This window comes from Petromyzon marinus, chromosome 44 (assembly GCF_048934315.1).
Source record: "Petromyzon marinus isolate PM22_M1 ecotype Great Lakes invasive population chromosome 44, UKy_Petmar_22M1.pri1.0, whole genome shotgun sequence".
NCBI lineage: Eukaryota > Metazoa > Chordata > Hyperoartia > Petromyzontiformes > Petromyzontidae > Petromyzon > Petromyzon marinus.
Genome location: NC_133710.1, coordinates 2,373,446 through 2,389,665, shown reverse-complemented (window position 1 = coordinate 2,389,665; position 16,220 = coordinate 2,373,446). Strand labels below are relative to the sequence as shown.

Genomic DNA, 16,220 nt, shown 5'->3' with positions numbered 1-16,220 from the left:
GGCGGCAGTGACAGGGCATTGCGGGGAGGGGAATATGCAACGTAACCGGAGCGCAAACAACAACAACAAACACGTTATTTACACGAAACAAGAAATAGGAATAGGTATTACCCTTTAAACTGGCACAAAAACTGACACCTTTATTCAAGGCATCATGTTTGCAATAACCACAACACAAGCAGTCAAAATGCAAACAAAAAAGACAACTCTGATAATAATATGCACTGTCCTTGAATTTGATTGGTCCACAGCCGAGACGAAACAAGAAGTTCATAGATTCAGAGTGTAGATGTTGGGTGACCCGCAGAGCCGCTGGGGAGGACTGCCTCGCCACACACGAAGCAGCCGGCTTCATCCGAAACGGAAGCCAGGAATCAGAACCCCAAGATTCTCAAGCATATTTAAACACATTACTGTGCAAATATATAATCATGTTAGCATAACAATAAGGTAATACAAATATAGTACAAGAAGAAACTTAAATAGACAGAATAACGAGAAGATATTTATTATAATAATTTAATAATTGATTATTCACCCCGGGGAAAGCCACACACAGTCCAAAGACTTTCTTAGGAGGGCCCTGCATTGCCTGGGATGCTTGGCCAACACCAATCATGTAATATTTTTTTCTGTAGCCTTCGGAAGAAACCAGATAACCCAGAGGAAGCCCATGCAGAACAAGGGGGAGAACATACACACTCTACGCGAAGGCGCGGAATCAAACCCAGGTGCTTCTTGCTGCGAGGTGCGAGTGTTACCACCATGCCCACGCTGCTGCTACCCCTGGTTGTCCTTGTAAAAGAGCTGCCAAAAGCTCAGTGGGCATTACCAGCTGAAATAAAGTCTGGCAAGTTCCCTGGTAAAGCCAACCACAAGGCCCGCTGTTAAGTTGTGCCGTGCATTTGTGTGTGCGTGTGTGTGCGCGTGCAGGCGCTCCTACGGAAGATTATTTCCCAGAAAAGGCCCAGGCCATTTCGGATACGAGGTGACAATTCATACGTGTCCACATGACGACGCCGTTCGGCCATCCAATTTTCTTTTTTGCGAACGTACTTGGAATGAGCAAGGGGCAGAGATGAAGTGAACTAAGGGCACTCAATCACACTCCCCACCCCCCCCCCCCTCCTCCGCAGGAAACATTTCTGTGCACTAACATCTGTTGAGATTGAGAGATTGCAATCCTTTAGTATCCACCTTCGTCACCACCGTTGTGCAACCGATGCAGAACTCTTCCCGAGTGCCCGGGACCCTGTTAAACGAGGCGTCGTGTGTGCGTGTGCGCATCAACAACCTTGGGGTTATGTAACACTGTCACACTTCACAAGGGCATATTGTCCTTGGCCACGGACCTTAAGCCTGCGGTGCAATGTATTGCATGGGATGATCTTCAAATATATCTGGAGAGGACAGATCTAACGAAAGGCAGATGTTCCCATTGGCAAGTGCATTTGTATGACTTAAGGGTCCGTGGCATCTTTGCGGAGAAAGAAATTACAAAAAATGTCTTTCGAATTTTAGGTTATGACACATGAGGTGGCGTTGGCACTAATGCCTAATAGTGTCAATTATGCCACAGGGTCGGCAGAATCGATCTTATAGCACAATCATTACTGGGTGGAGGTGTCATTCGAAATCTTAAAACCCTCTGCCAGCTGCCAATTCAATTACAAAATGTGTTTGGCTTTAAACTTTTTTACAATTTCATTTGACTGCTCGGGCACACCTCATTGGTTTGGAAGGCCTCATATGACCCAAGGCGGTCACTACTGATTGCCTGTGCTTCACATACTTAGAAAACAAAGTACATTGTTTAAGCTATTGACCATAACCTTGTACAGTGCTTTGATTTGTGTTTTCAAACTCCGGAACATTGTTCAAATATGATGGGGCTTTTGAAGCTCAAATTTCCCTAATTTTACAGCAGGCCTAGAAATAAAATGGCTCACCGCCCGTACCCATAACCACCTTCCAGGACTGCTGTAATAGAGGCTCATTTAGTGCGAAACCAGTCCACTCGGAAGCTAAGCAAATCGTACAATTGCTGCCACCTGTGCCACAAGTTTCACAAGTCAGCCGGTCGGCAAAGCATCACAGATTTAAAATCACGGCAATGCTCAAGTTGTTTTAGTTACGGAAACAGGTGGCCAAGCCTAACAACAGGGACACTATCAGGTTGGACATTTTTCTGTTGCTGTCCTCAAAAAAAATACTTACAATAGGGTCTGGTATGTAATTACTAGCTCATTGTGATGCCCTTAGTAGATCGTGGATAATAAAAAAAAGAACACAGATTAAACTATGTGCTTTTAACTTTGCTTAAAACGAATGTTGCCGAGAGGCACCAACGATAAGGGCCCACTGCTGGAAATATTTTGGTGCTACGTACAAGTCTGAGATTTTGTCTGCATTAATAAAACGATTGTGGTCCAGGAAAAACTTTTTCGTAGGGGGAATATTTATGCAAAATGCACGATAGCCGCGGGTGCCATGTCTGCACGATGTGAATCTAAACAGTGAACGTACAATCCGTCGTATGATGTATCAGAACACAGCTACCTGGACAGTGACTTTGATGTTGATAACTCACTTGCACGCATTGCGTATCCACGCTGCCAGTAAAAAAAACGTGCCAACGTTTGACCAACGTTGGCACGAGGTTGGAACTGTTGGCCCAACGTTCAATGTTCACCTGGCTGTCACAAATGTATACATGCCCCCCCCCCCCCCCACAAAGATTGTTCGTCACGCAGCAATGAGACCTTCATTTGTTGGTCAGCAGGAGCCGACGCGCACTGAATCGCAGGGGCATGTACGGCAACGCCGCGGCGCCTCGTGTTCCGGCGCACGAGCCGTGTCGAACCGTCGCACGGCGCTCCGAAACTCGCCTTCATTTAACGGGTGGCACCAGTCCGGACGTCCAAACCCCCAGGGGACCCTTCGATTTTTTGGATTTTGTTTAACCCGGGTGGTGAGAACTCTACAGATATCAGGGGAGATAGAGTCTTCCAATTTGGCAGAGGGACCTGGGTCACCAACAAGCAAAAAAAAAAATTATGTAGAAACGAAAAACAACTGAATCACGCGATAAAGAATTTACAATATTGCTAAACTTAATTCGGCTTGGGAAAATTACCTCCAGAATGAACGCAGCACAAATTAAACGTAGAGTTAAGCCTCGGATTGCGAGCACAATTCGTTCCGGAAACGTGTTTGTAATCCAAAGCACTCGTATATCAAAGCACTCGTATATCAGCTGTGATCACGTGACGCTTGACAGACAAAGCATATACTTACTACTCATATTGCAAGACCTTGCTCGTTTATCAAATGAATATTTATTAAATTTTTTCCCTCGTCTTGCAAAACACTCGCAGATCAAGTTACTCGCAATCCAAGGTTTTACTGTCTCGCGTGACTATAGTACTACTGTCTAAACCAGCGGTGCCTGCTAAGCGAACCGCGCGCCTGCATGGTGAACTTCTTTCGCACCGTACGTAGCCAACTGTGGTCACCGGAGGCGTGCCCGCTGACTACTGACCTCATATCTCCTCCTCCCCCCCCTTCCTCCACGACAGCAAACACTTCCCCTCTGTCAGCCATCCATCCTCATCAATCTCAGCACGATAAGACTGCCTCCTCTCCCTTCCATCTTCAAAGTCTTTCTCACAGCCTGGAATGGCCTTCCCCGGTGCCATCCACAACTTTTGACTCTCCGAATGGAAAAGCAAAGATGCCTTCGCACACAAATAAAAGTATTTTAGTCCACACCGACTCCGCAGACCAATTTTATCGAGCAGAATTCGTTTAAATCGAGCGAACCTCTGCACCGGTTTCGACATTCTGGCTCTCGTCAGCAGTCAGGCTTCTTAAATCAATTCGGCTTGATTCACAGATTAGTATTGTAGTGATATTCCCAGGAAGGCCTCACCTGGGGATCGTCATCATCGTGTGTCCTTCAAACGAACTCAGTCAGATCGACGATGGCCATGTGTGGAGGGGCACAAGCCCATGTGCAGTCGGTAACGGTGCTTAGCTCATCATCATCATCATCAGAAGTGCACGGGCTCCTTTAGCGGAGGAAAGAGAGCCCAGAGGAAAAAAAAAAAAAACCTGCAAATGAGGGGAAAATCCCAAAATGCTGACCACGTAAGTCAGCACCCCTCTTGAGGTACCTTCTACAGGGCTCACCAATCCATATCTCACCCACACACACACACACCAATCACTGTGTGATCCAGCAACCCTGCATATAACGTTCCTGGGGTACACGTGCATGTGCCAACAGAGACATAAATAGAAATCACCTCTCGTCTGTATCTCCCTTCAAGACATCCGCCTCGTCGACCGCGCTGACATTTCTAAGAGGCGGCAAAATATGCTAAAGACTCGGCGGCATTTGGACGTAACTTTTGACGTTTTAGCGTCATCGCAATGAGACACTCCTGAGCTTGTGCCAAGATTAACAGGAAAGAAGGGCACAGACAAATGTCCCCCCCCGCCGTAGGAACACAGTGGGAAAAAAATATCGTGATGCGCAACTGATTAAGGGTTTGGCAAAAACTGTAACCAAAGCAGCAGCAGATTTGTCGATAACTCACAAACTTCCTCTTATCGCTCACTTCCTGTTATTCCAATCGTCTGACTTTTTTGCATCAGGGGTGTTCCCTGTCGGTCTGGGACACCGCTTGACAACAGGAGGCCCTGGTGGTTTGGGGCTAATACCACGCAGCACGGAGCCGGCACTGCCGAGATCCTGCGTTTGAATCTGGGTATCAGCCTCCCGCTCGCTAAAAAAACCTGGTATCCCCGCAAGCATGTCCACGAGTTGACGGTCTCAGCCCGGTCACCGATTACCACACAACAGACAATGGACTCCATCGGCCAGCTATGTGCCGTCATTCTTCCAGGAAGGTTCCACAAACGTTACGCAGGAGGCTTTGACGGCAAGTTTCACAAAGGATGCCCCCCCCCTCCCCCCCCTTAGCCTTGTGACTTCACCTCCAGTCACATGATAAAGAATCTGCAATTTAAGTGTAAAAGAATATTTAATATATCCCGTCACACTACGCCGAAAAATAAGCCGGAGGAGCGGTGGAACAAGAGACCCTCGGCAACGCGAGTTTGCCACTCTGTAAGTTTGAAGCCAAAAGCGGAGGGATCCAGTTTTCTTTCTTCGTCTCGACGTGAAACGATTTCAGCGATGCTCACCTAAATCCCCGCGCACGCGTTACATGAGCGCACATTCGGCCGTCGAGACGTCGACTTCGAAATCAATTTTCAAGCTCCGGTCTTTTCTCTTTTCGTTTCTAAGTTACCATTTAAGGACTACAGCAGAAGAGATATCCGGCACGAGAGACGTGGCACGCGATATACTGAGATCGCCACATTGTAAGCAACCACTTGCACTTTTATCCGGCCGGGTTTTGAGTTGAAATGCCACTCAGTGGTCGATCAGTCGCTGCTTTTGGTCCAGAGTTGATTTCCACTAATTATAGATCAGCACAGCCCCATGTAAAGTCTGAGCACATACATACGAGGCTACGTGTGCTGTGTATGCATAATTAATTTCCTCGCAGATGTGGATGGAATTTCTAAAAACCATGAGACCAATATGGTTCCTTGTGCAAACCAAAACAAAAGTGAAGAAAATAACTGAAATGAACATGGGCATTTTTCCAAACCAGCCATGCTAATCTTTCTTTGATAATCAAACAAAACTTGGGGTCAAATGAAAGCACTCGGGTAATGTTCAACCATTTACATGGGCGGATAGAAAGATGATGATGATGATGATACAGCACCAGCGAACCAATGCAAATTTAAAACTGCAGCATGCACGCATGACCCAGATATACCATGTGCAACTTGCTGTGACATCCATGAGAACATCAGGCATCTGGGTACTGGCTTTCCCAGCGGTGGGGATCAAGGTTTTAACATTGGCTTCGGGATTGGAAATGTATTCTGATCATCTTAAGTCCCCCTGTTTATTTTGTCAGCTGTGTACGCAATATTTAATCAGGACTGGAAATGGGAATAAGTTGCTGGAGGAACTCATAAATGCCCCCCTACCCGTAGATCTGGACTGTACCAACTGAGGGGGGTGCCAGACGTAACCACTGACTAAACCATTCACATTTGTTGCCTCTTTCAGCACGCTCATCAAAAACAACGCGAAAGTATTTGTTACATTTATTTGCAGACCCTTTCTTGCTCAATCTTTTTTGGAGATCCTCCAGTGTGTGACAGGACAGAGGCCTATGCACCTGCGAATTACACTCACGGCTACGACATCGCAAGTTTTGCTGGCTGGCTTGCGGGGCCAAGAAAGTGCGCATTGGTGACGTCGCCACGAGCCGGGTTCGTGCGTCAGCCCCCACCCTCCACCCTGGCCGTGTATTCCGAGCAAATGCGCACCAGGGGCATTCCGGGTTCTCACCGGCCCCAATTCCCACCCCTGTGGTATTAGAATTTGAAAGCACACACGCACACCTCGAATAATTTGCTCCCTCAAAATTCCGCTGGCTTCATTTTGAATGCCCCGGGGGGCTCAAAGGGCCCAGACTAAAAGGAACCTTCAAGAATGGTGGGCTTCATCGTGAATGCCCGTAGGTTCGGACAGCCACACTTGACATCCCAAGGTTCAGAGTCAGACATGTGCACCTTCATGATGACTGCTTGGGTTCAGTATTAATAGCCGAGACGGGGGCAGCCAGTTTCAAGAGCAGGTAACGGACATGTGCATGTGTGTGTGTGTGTGCGCACGCGCGAGTAGGGAGCGGTGACGCAGCGCACTGCGCTACAAACCCGGCGACCTGACTTCAATTCCCACTTACGGCCAGCACCAGTGATGGTTATCTGAGTTGTTCCTGGGCATCCCCTAGGTTGACTCGGCCTCAAATGAGTACCTGGTGTGATGTGTAAAAAGCATCGCCACATCGGGAGACGAAGGCGGCTGGGAGTGGTGCTGGCCACCCACCTCCTTGGGTTCTGTGCCAGCCTTCATAGGTGCTACTCGCTAACAGTCTGTTAAAGGCTACACGAGGGATCTTTGTGTACGCGTGTGTGTGTGTGTTTGAAGTGCAAATACAATTTCCAGGAAGTAACATTTCAACGTGGGTGTAAAAATAAAAACATCTGTGCAGGTGCTGTTCACGGCAGCAGCAGCAGCAGCAGCGGTAGCAGTACCAGCAGCGTGGTAGTGGGATTGTGAGAAGGCGACAATTTCCACGCACGCCGATAAGGGCTCGCTCGGCACTCGCGCTTCACGCTCGTACTGCTCGCACGGCTCGTACTGCTCATACGGCTCACGCGGCTCACGCAACCTCCCCCCAGTTCCTTAAAATTCCATCCCATCCCCCCCACCCCGAACCAATGACTCTCCCTCTATCCCCCACGATGGTAATGAAGTTACAAAGCTCCTCCGTAATTGTCACCAATCTTGGGAGTGATTGCCCCAGTGATGTACGCGTGTCGTCGTGACATACGAGAAGTTTACAAGTCGCCTTGTCCATTACCCTGGGTCACTACACACGTGCAAAATTAAGAAATTTGCCTTTTATCAGCAGGGGACTGATGGAAAATAATCAGCTTTACCCCCTCCTGCCAAATAAAAATAATAATAATCGCAATTCAATAAAGCAAGACACGATCCCCATCGTGAAGGTGGAGAGAACAAGCCAGTAACATCTTGGCAACCTGGCATCATTCGAGACCCATATGGTCAAAACCAGTCCAGAAGTTTGTGTTGCCTAAACCAAATGCCGTGTGCAAAATATTGATTTAGAGAGAGGCCAAAGGCTGATGCGCTGACATTTTTGGTTTTTAACGCAGCGCGATGACGAATGGCGGTGCGTTTTATTTATTTCACCGTGCGCACAACGCCCCTCGATGACGACGACGACGACGACGACTCGCAACGCGGCCGGTTCCCATCCCAGTCGCCGCTGAAGCTGTGGTCAGGAACCCAACCCAGGTCACGGGGGACTTTCAGCCTCCGGCGTGCTTATCTATATACCCCAACCGTGCAGAGGCACGCACGCACATTCACGCACATTCACGCACATTCACGCCCACACACGCGCAGCGTGCGCACGGCCACTCCCAGAGGGGCAGGTATGCCACGACATTCTTGAAGGGGTGGCCCTCCGGCACCACGGCACGGCGTTTTTCTCCTTTCACGGTGGCCCAATAGCCTCCGGGTGCGTTCCCTCGCGCGGGCGATCTCTCCGTCCGCCTTAATTGTTATCATCGCTCTGCGCTCTCTGCGATTTCGTAAACCCCATTGCGCTACGGGGCCACCCGGAACACAAACGCCGAGTCACTCCTGCCGGCGTCGCCTACGACAGACAGCAGAGCCTTTACATCTCGATTGCGGAAGCCCCTGCCGGAATTTGCGTTCAAGATGTTTGCTCGATAACGATCGAGGGGTCTCTTACCAAAACCCACTGCAAGTGAGTCGTTGGTGTTTGCGTCCATCAGCCACGAGCACTCTCGCAGCTGGCATCGACGAAATCAAATGCAGCATTTGGGGAATAACTCTCGGTTTGACCGCCCAATTATATTATAAATCTACTTTTGGCTCAGGTGAGTGGTCGCCTGGATCTCGGCATTGCTGGGCTCAGTGGTCAAACACGGACAGGGGCCAATAACGTGATCCACTCACGTTGGTCGACAGGGCCAAGAGAAGCGAACGCCGTTTGCTGGCCCACCTTTGTATGTTTTCAGAGTGCCCGTATCCACCTGACACTATGTGAGAGACAGGCCTCTGGCAGCCAGAACCCTGCATTTGTTAGGCTGGGCGGCGCTGCGGCAGCATGCTAGAACGTCAAAAAAGTCACGAGTTAAAATCCTGGTCGGGGTTTCGACTTGGCCCGTCGTCCTTCCGGCTAAACGGAGCGCTGCGTCGATCGAGGAGTCAACAGCGGTTGCCCTCTGGGCCCTTGCACGGGAACGTGTCACAGTTCTACCACGGGCGAAACGCTGCCAAACGCAGATTAGCACGGGCCCCACGCTCGGTTTTTTACACAGAGACACCGCGTGGCTGATTTGACGAGGAAGAGAGACATCAGCAGGAGGACAATGAGGTGCTTGAGTCCCACCAGCCGCCACCCAGGATTTCCGCCGTTGCACATTTGTTGTGGCTTCGCCTTCTGTCATCTGCCCCAGAAAACGGATTACCCCAAGGGCCCTTTAAGTCCGATGCAGGAAGCGCAGGGATAGATAGAGAATGAAACACAACCGCACTGTTTTCAACAGGATGGGATGCACATTTCCTCGATGATAAACACTACTTTCCTGTCCCAGAGTCTTAAATTTCCTTTAATTACTAATGTGGTGTGCCTGTGTGTATGCAGATGTGCATGCACATGTGCGTGTGTGTAGTGCTGGCGAGATGGTTTGCAAATTGTGATGCTTCGAATCTTGTCTACGATGCACACTGATGAATTGAAAATAGTATCTCAACCTCGCTTGGGCTTCCCCTAGATTGACGCAGCCTAAAATTACTTGGTTGCAATGGTGATGTCGTGAAGATCGGCACTGGAGACACAAAGATGGCCATGCACGCATGGGTTGCTGGCCTATGACAAGGTCTGGTGTCTTTAAATGCCCAACCATTGTTTAAGTCTCAGATACCACTGCTCATTTTATTCGACAGGAAATTCGGCTAAGTCAACCCCTGGCCTGGATTTGAACTTGGAACTTTCCAATTGCGAATCATGTGCTCGGGCACAGCGCGCCACCCACGTTTAAACGGGTGCTCACTAACAGCACCTGTCCTAGCAATCTCGAACGTTTAACGGCGAAGACGCTTTTTGTTAGCGAATCGGCGGCGTCAAAACACGCACACACAGAGGGGGCCGACACGAACGCTGGAAGAGCAACATGTCTCCCGGCCGGGATCCCGTCGCCGAACAGCGACCGCTTCGGCGAACTTCCGAATAGCGACGTCCGTCGCGGAGACGCCGGAGCGAGCCTTCGCGAGCCATCGCCTGGGTCCCTCGTGACAGGGCACGGGAGCCCGCTGGCACGCACTGCGCGTTATTCACCGGGACGGCCCCCCGCTCCTCGAGGTTAACTTAAGAAACTTCCGAGACAATTGGTGAAAAATTACCAGACGTGCCATTGTGCGCGAGAGATCCGCCCGCGGGGAGGCTTCGAGTGCTAAGCAGAGGAGGCAGCGCAGCAAGTAGGTTTCGGACGGGCTGGGCAGTACTCAACTGCCAGAAGCAGTTCAAATCCCAGTCCGAAGTCGACGCGACCTCTCGAATTAAATAGTTCCACTTTTGTGCGAAGTCAACAATGGTGACTGTCCAGGTTGAGAACGCGACCCTGGCCGAGAATGTGGAATTTTCACCACCAGCTGTGGGCTGCCAATAGAAGGGGCCATAACCACACTGCTCATTGAGCAGCAGTGCTCTGCACATTCACTCGTCTGATTATTACAATTAGCGCCCGTCATGATTCGATTACTTTATACCGAATTTGGGGGTCACGATTCAGGAAGTGATGATATTTCACCGAGGTACACAAAGTGCCCCTATTGGTCGCAGGGGTCACGTGACCGAATCACATGGAACGTACAGAGATCGAACAAAAATCAATCGTTGCACACGCACTGTTCTCTGCTGGTACAGTGAGCGCGAGCATCATTTTAAATTAACGATTCGATGCCTGATGGTTAGCAAATGGGGTTTTCTAGTCATCGTGTCTACCCTGCTGCTGGACATCCGTGAAAACACTACACATCGGTCAAAAAGAGCTTCATAGCTCATCAGATTTCTCCAGAATAATGTCATGTTGCAGGACTCCTCTCGTTTGGAAACGCAGTATTCACACGGTAGGGGGCCAAGTTCCCAGATAGGATGGACCCCCGGGGACTAAACCGGAGCCCCAGCTTCGACTCAACTCAGATGAAAGGATAATTGCAGGAATTAATAAACTGTGGGCTGTGAGCAACCAAAAACCGCCGCGCGATCAAATGAAGATTACATTTTGAAGAGCTAAATAATTTAGTTTGCAATCACTATTTACATATTGCCATGAAATGGGCCGGTGTGTGTGCGTCTAACCGTTTTTAAATCGACGCTTTATGGTTTTTTTTGCCTCCAGCAAGCATTTTTTGAAAGACACAATTTGGCACTTTAGTAATTGCCAGACACTGGGTACACAATGGCTTTCTCTTGCAAACAATGTCACAATGGGGGCCACTTTGCACCCATACAAACGCAGCCACCCGTTTCTGACGTGGCAGCTGACGTTGCCTAAGAGTCTCGAGTACCCTCGGACGCCCGGTGGCTCAGGGGGATAATTCTGGCGTCGTAGACACCGAGCCGCCGCCACACCGCTGAGATGCTGGGTTCGGATCCTGGGTGCGGCGTTCCGTGACTACAATCGGTTTCTCAAGTGTGTTGCGAGTCACTGGTCCCACCGTGGTCACGGCGCACGGAGGGCACCGTAGGTTAAATACAAAAAAATCGAATGGCACGTGATTTCGTTGAAAATGACCACCCGAAGCCACTCGAGGCGCAATGATTTAAGATAATTATTTAAGAGACTCGAGTTCAATCCCAAAACGAATCGCGAGACAACCCCCCGTATCGTGACAATGCGCACTGGTCAATAACAGGCTTCACAAATTAACACTGTGGCCGTGCCACTTGATTTTGGCCAAAAGCCAATAATGTGTAAATACATCGGATGAATGACGTGCGGTGAACCACACTTCAGGGTGATTTGCAGGCCATCTCGCGCTGGGATGCAATGCCGAGGTGACCGTGCACACACAGATTACCGAGTAGAGCCTTGTATTGGGACACATACTGCAGGAAATTCCCAATTGACGCTCGTGTGCCCCCCCCCCCCCCAAATGGTTGGCCCTGTTATAAATTGTATGAATTCCACGTTCCCATGGCTGGCCACAATTGACTTCACTGAATGATCATTAAACATTATTTTATTTCCCCCGATGTTGTTGTTGTTGTTACCCCGGGCCACGTTGTGAACTTGCAACCTTCTGATTGTCCGTTGTTGGGTGCTCTAAACTCTGCACAACTCGGCTAAACATTTAGTTATAATTAATCATTGAAAGCCCCTTTTGTCAATCCACTGCTGCTTGAAAGCCCCCCCCTCCTCTCCGCCCCCCAGCTTGCGTCAGCCGTAGGGGTCGTGAGAACTTCGTTTCTGAGTGCGGGTCGCTTGAAGCGAGAGAGGGTGCCAGGACCCGGTTCGGATATCAGCGACGAAATCAGCTCGGCGGATTATTTGCATTGCAGGATCGCGAGAGGTGGCGACGGCTTGCTGGTGGGTTCCCTTCATGCAGCAGTGGATTGATCATGGCATCGTGGCTGCCGATGAAGATATCTACCAACAGGCTAACTCTCCCGCTGTTTTTTTTTGGGGGGAAGACGCTGCAGAAACCGCACCACGGGTAAGAGTTGAACCGTACAAAATGGGCTGTGGTGACGGATTGAGACGATCGTTCGAATCGCGAGTAATTTTAAACCGCAGCCATAACTTCGGCGACCCCATTCTCTCCCCAGCTTCCCCCCCCCCCACCGCACCTCCCTCTCACAAATCCTACTGTAGGCCATTTGCACAATGTCCCCCCCTCCTATCCAAACCCCTACCGTTTCCCTTTGAAGCCACCCACTCAACTAAAAAAAGCCCACGAGCCCAGAGAGGGAACACTGTTGACCTTTCTCCTACCCTTAAACCCTCCTCCCTGAGCAGGCACGCACACACGCATCAGCACGTATTGGCACGCATGCGCACACCCAAATACCTCTCCAACACAGCCTCGCTAAGATCCCATTCTATGGCGCGCTGGAGAGGTGGGCGGTGGTATTGGAGGGAGCGCATGCTCACGCACAAAGCCAAAGGTGCCCCCCCCACTCACCACCCATCACCAAACTCCTGCGACAGGCCACTGGGGCATATGCTGTTAGCGAGCACCTATTGAGTGCACTGCAGACACCCAGCGAGCCGTGGTGGTGGTGCCAACAATAGGCGCGCACTCGCACACACGCACACGCCCGCACACATTCCGCCCTCCAACTCAAACTCAGCGCTGACACGGTTGACTTTGCCTTTTGGCCCAGTAGACCTTAAGGTGTGGGGGGGGGGGGAGTCCAAGCCAAGTCCAGATACCAGCTGCCACTGTTGGCTGTGCGTGGCTGGGAGGTGAACTCAGGTTTCTCTGGATTGTAATGCCGCGCACCAATCGGCAGACCGGCACCCTCCGAAGGCGTGCACTTTCACGTCTCCCACGTGTGTGTCGAGAATCTATTAGTCCCGCGTAGCTCCTCTGGGTTTGTGTGCAGGGGTGAAGTTTTGCCGGAACTGCACCGCATGGGCCCAGCCGCCTTTTTTTTGTCTTCCGTGCTGACGATGGCGTTCTCACACCGCATTGTCAAGTAGTCACATTTGGCAAAGGAACTCCGCCCCCGCCCCCGCCCCCCCCAGTCTGAGGCTCAGGCCGTGTTCCGAGACGAAATGGTGACCGATGGATGGCGTCCGCCCCCCTGTCACTGTCCAGGAATTGAACCCAGGCTCGCAGGGGATCGCAAATCACTCCGAGACAGAGAGCCCGGACAAACCTACACCCGTCACGGCATCAACAGCAATGAGCCCGAAGCCGATCGCCTGAACACAAAACAGAGAAATGTAATCCTATTTGACATATATCAGGTGACCCTTTCAAAAAATATATATATTTGACGATGCCCGCCCCCCTTGCCTAGGCAGCGATGTGCAAGCACGAATAACAGTGACCCTCTCACGTGCGCTCTGAAGAAGGGCGGTTGCCCGAAACGTCGGCAGATTATATACTTTTCCTTTGAAGGCCCCAATTGTTGTGGACGAGCGTGCGAGTTGTGGGCTGTATACTTGAGGCGAGCGTCCGACACGCCCGCTCCCGCAAGACCCAAGCCCGTGAGTACTGTACGAGGAAGCCGGTGGCTTGGCTGCATCACGAGCGTTGCCCAAGGGACAAATATGGGGTCACCAACCCTCTCTCATCCTCCTCTTCCTCCCCAGTCTCGCCCCCCCCCTCCCGCAGCCCGTAGCCTCTCAAGCACCCCCCCCCCTGTCACCCAAAGCCCAGCCATCCCACACACCCGGCCCGCACTCCCCCCCCCCCTCTTCTACACCGCCACTCAAACCCCACTGCTGCCCTAAGCACAATGCTGAGAGTCTGAGAAGCAACACTTATCCCCGCACCCACATCCAGTACCCACCGCTCCCCAACCCACTGGGTACAAACATCCCGGAGGAAGCCGCTGGGGACGCCCCCCACCACACTCCCCACCTCCCCCCACCAGGATTCACCCCACGGGTGCCCCCTTTTTTAATGTGCCCCCCCCCCCCCACTCCCCCACACTTTTACGACGGTTGTTTAGCTTTGCGTTTCTAATGGCAAGCCAAGGAATCGGTGTAAAGATTTGTTCTTTTGGCGGCGGGGGCCGTGATCGCTCACAGCACTTGCCCCCTACATTCTGTCAAGGGCCAGACGGGGATCCATCTCTGTGGTGCGGTAATCGCCTCGAGCGTGTGCACCACGCACGCTCCTTCTTCCACCCGCCACTGGAACGCGTCGAACACACACGCACCCGCGCTGTGACACGTGCGCTGTGACACGTGCGCTGTGACACGTGCGCTGTGACACGTGCGCTGTGACACGTGCGCTGTGACACCCGCGCTGTGACACGTGCGCTGTGACACGTGCGCGCGTTTCATCATCGCGCCATCCAATGCGAGGCTCGACGGCCTTCGCTTTTGGCCACACCATCCTGAAAGTCCCACACGCGGGTTCAGCCAAGACCAAGGCGACAGCAGCAGCAGCAGCAATTAACACTGCGAGCACGCACAAGAGATGAACCGCACCCTTGCAATCGTGCTGACGTACGGGACACGTACGAACAACGCTACTAGTTGACATGGGCACACAATGGTCGACTGCGAAGGCCCGTAGCGGGAATCGAACCCTCGCTTCCATTGCCCCGGACTGACTCAGCCGCCCGAAGCCGCGATCCAATAGAAGAAGCGTCGTCTGCTTTGTTGTGGCGCTCCCCCAGTCATCCGCATGCGGGGCACAGCCGCGGGGGAGAACATCGTGCCCGCGCTCAGGGCCCCATCCCGTCTCACGTTTGTGAAAAAGACGAAAAATAAAAGAGCGTGCAGTGACGATTGGTCCTGCGCGTGCGTGTGTGGGGCTGTAGTACTGCGGCGGTTGGCAAGCTGCGCTATGAACCCGGTGACCTGAGTTGGATTCCCGCTCACGGCCAACGCCAGTGATGATTATCTGAACCGGCCACGGGCCCTTAGGTCAACTCGGCCTCAAATGAGTGGCTGGTGCCGGCGCTGCGGTCTACGTTAGCATGGCGCGGAGGGGTGGGGAGGGGGGGGGGGAGACAAAGGCGGCCAGGCCTGCATGCCGCTGGCCACACCATCCACTCGAGCGTCAGCTTAACCGACAATCGTAAAGTTGAACGATCAAATCCTGGTTGGCGGCACATATATACGCGTGTGTGTGTGTGTGCGCATGGACGTATGTATGTCGAACTTGCCACACGTAGCCAACCGTGCGAACTGGAGGCGTGGGGGGGGGCGTGGGGGGAATCGGAGGTGCCAAGTCAACAACTGTCAGGCTGCAGAGTTAATGGCCCTCGTCAAAGTAATATTGAATTTCCAGAAATGCAGATGAGCATCACCACTCCCCGCCCTGCTCCTCTGAGCTGGGAGTGACATCGCCGTGAGCAGCAGCGCTCTTGCTCTCACAGTCAGTGAGGCTGATGGGGTGGGGTGGGGGGGGGGGGCACCTCTGCGTGTGTGTTAAGGGGGGGCGGCCGTAGGGGATCGGATGTGAAAGGCCGTGACGGGTAGGGGGGAAGCAAGCACGTGCACACCCCTTCCAGGAAATTAACATCAGCCCCCCACCCCCCGGCTCTCCTACCCCCCCCCCCCCTCACCCCCACACTGCGCTTCCGAATTTGAATTTCCACCACTCGGCAGGAAAGGTCGCAGACAGAGCAGGCGGGGAGGGAAAAAAATGGGTCGCAAATAACTACTTTTCTGTTTGTGCTTCATCAGCACTTTTGTTTTTAGAGTTTGCCAAACAAACAGGGATCATTTCCTGCTCGAAATAACAGCCCAGCCTGCCAGTGCTGCCTTGGCTGCCCGCTATTGTGCTTCTCGTTAGCCGACGTCGTCGCACGACC

The 16,220-nt window shown here is 51.8% G+C and overlaps 1 protein-coding gene across 2 annotated transcripts in view; it reads right to left on the bottom strand.

Moving 5' to 3' along the window:
- The window catches only part of MIDN (midnolin), a 118,582-nt gene that overhangs the window by 7,912 nt on the left and 94,450 nt on the right, over positions 1–16,220 (bottom strand). The gene's annotated exons all lie outside the window — the stretch shown is intronic.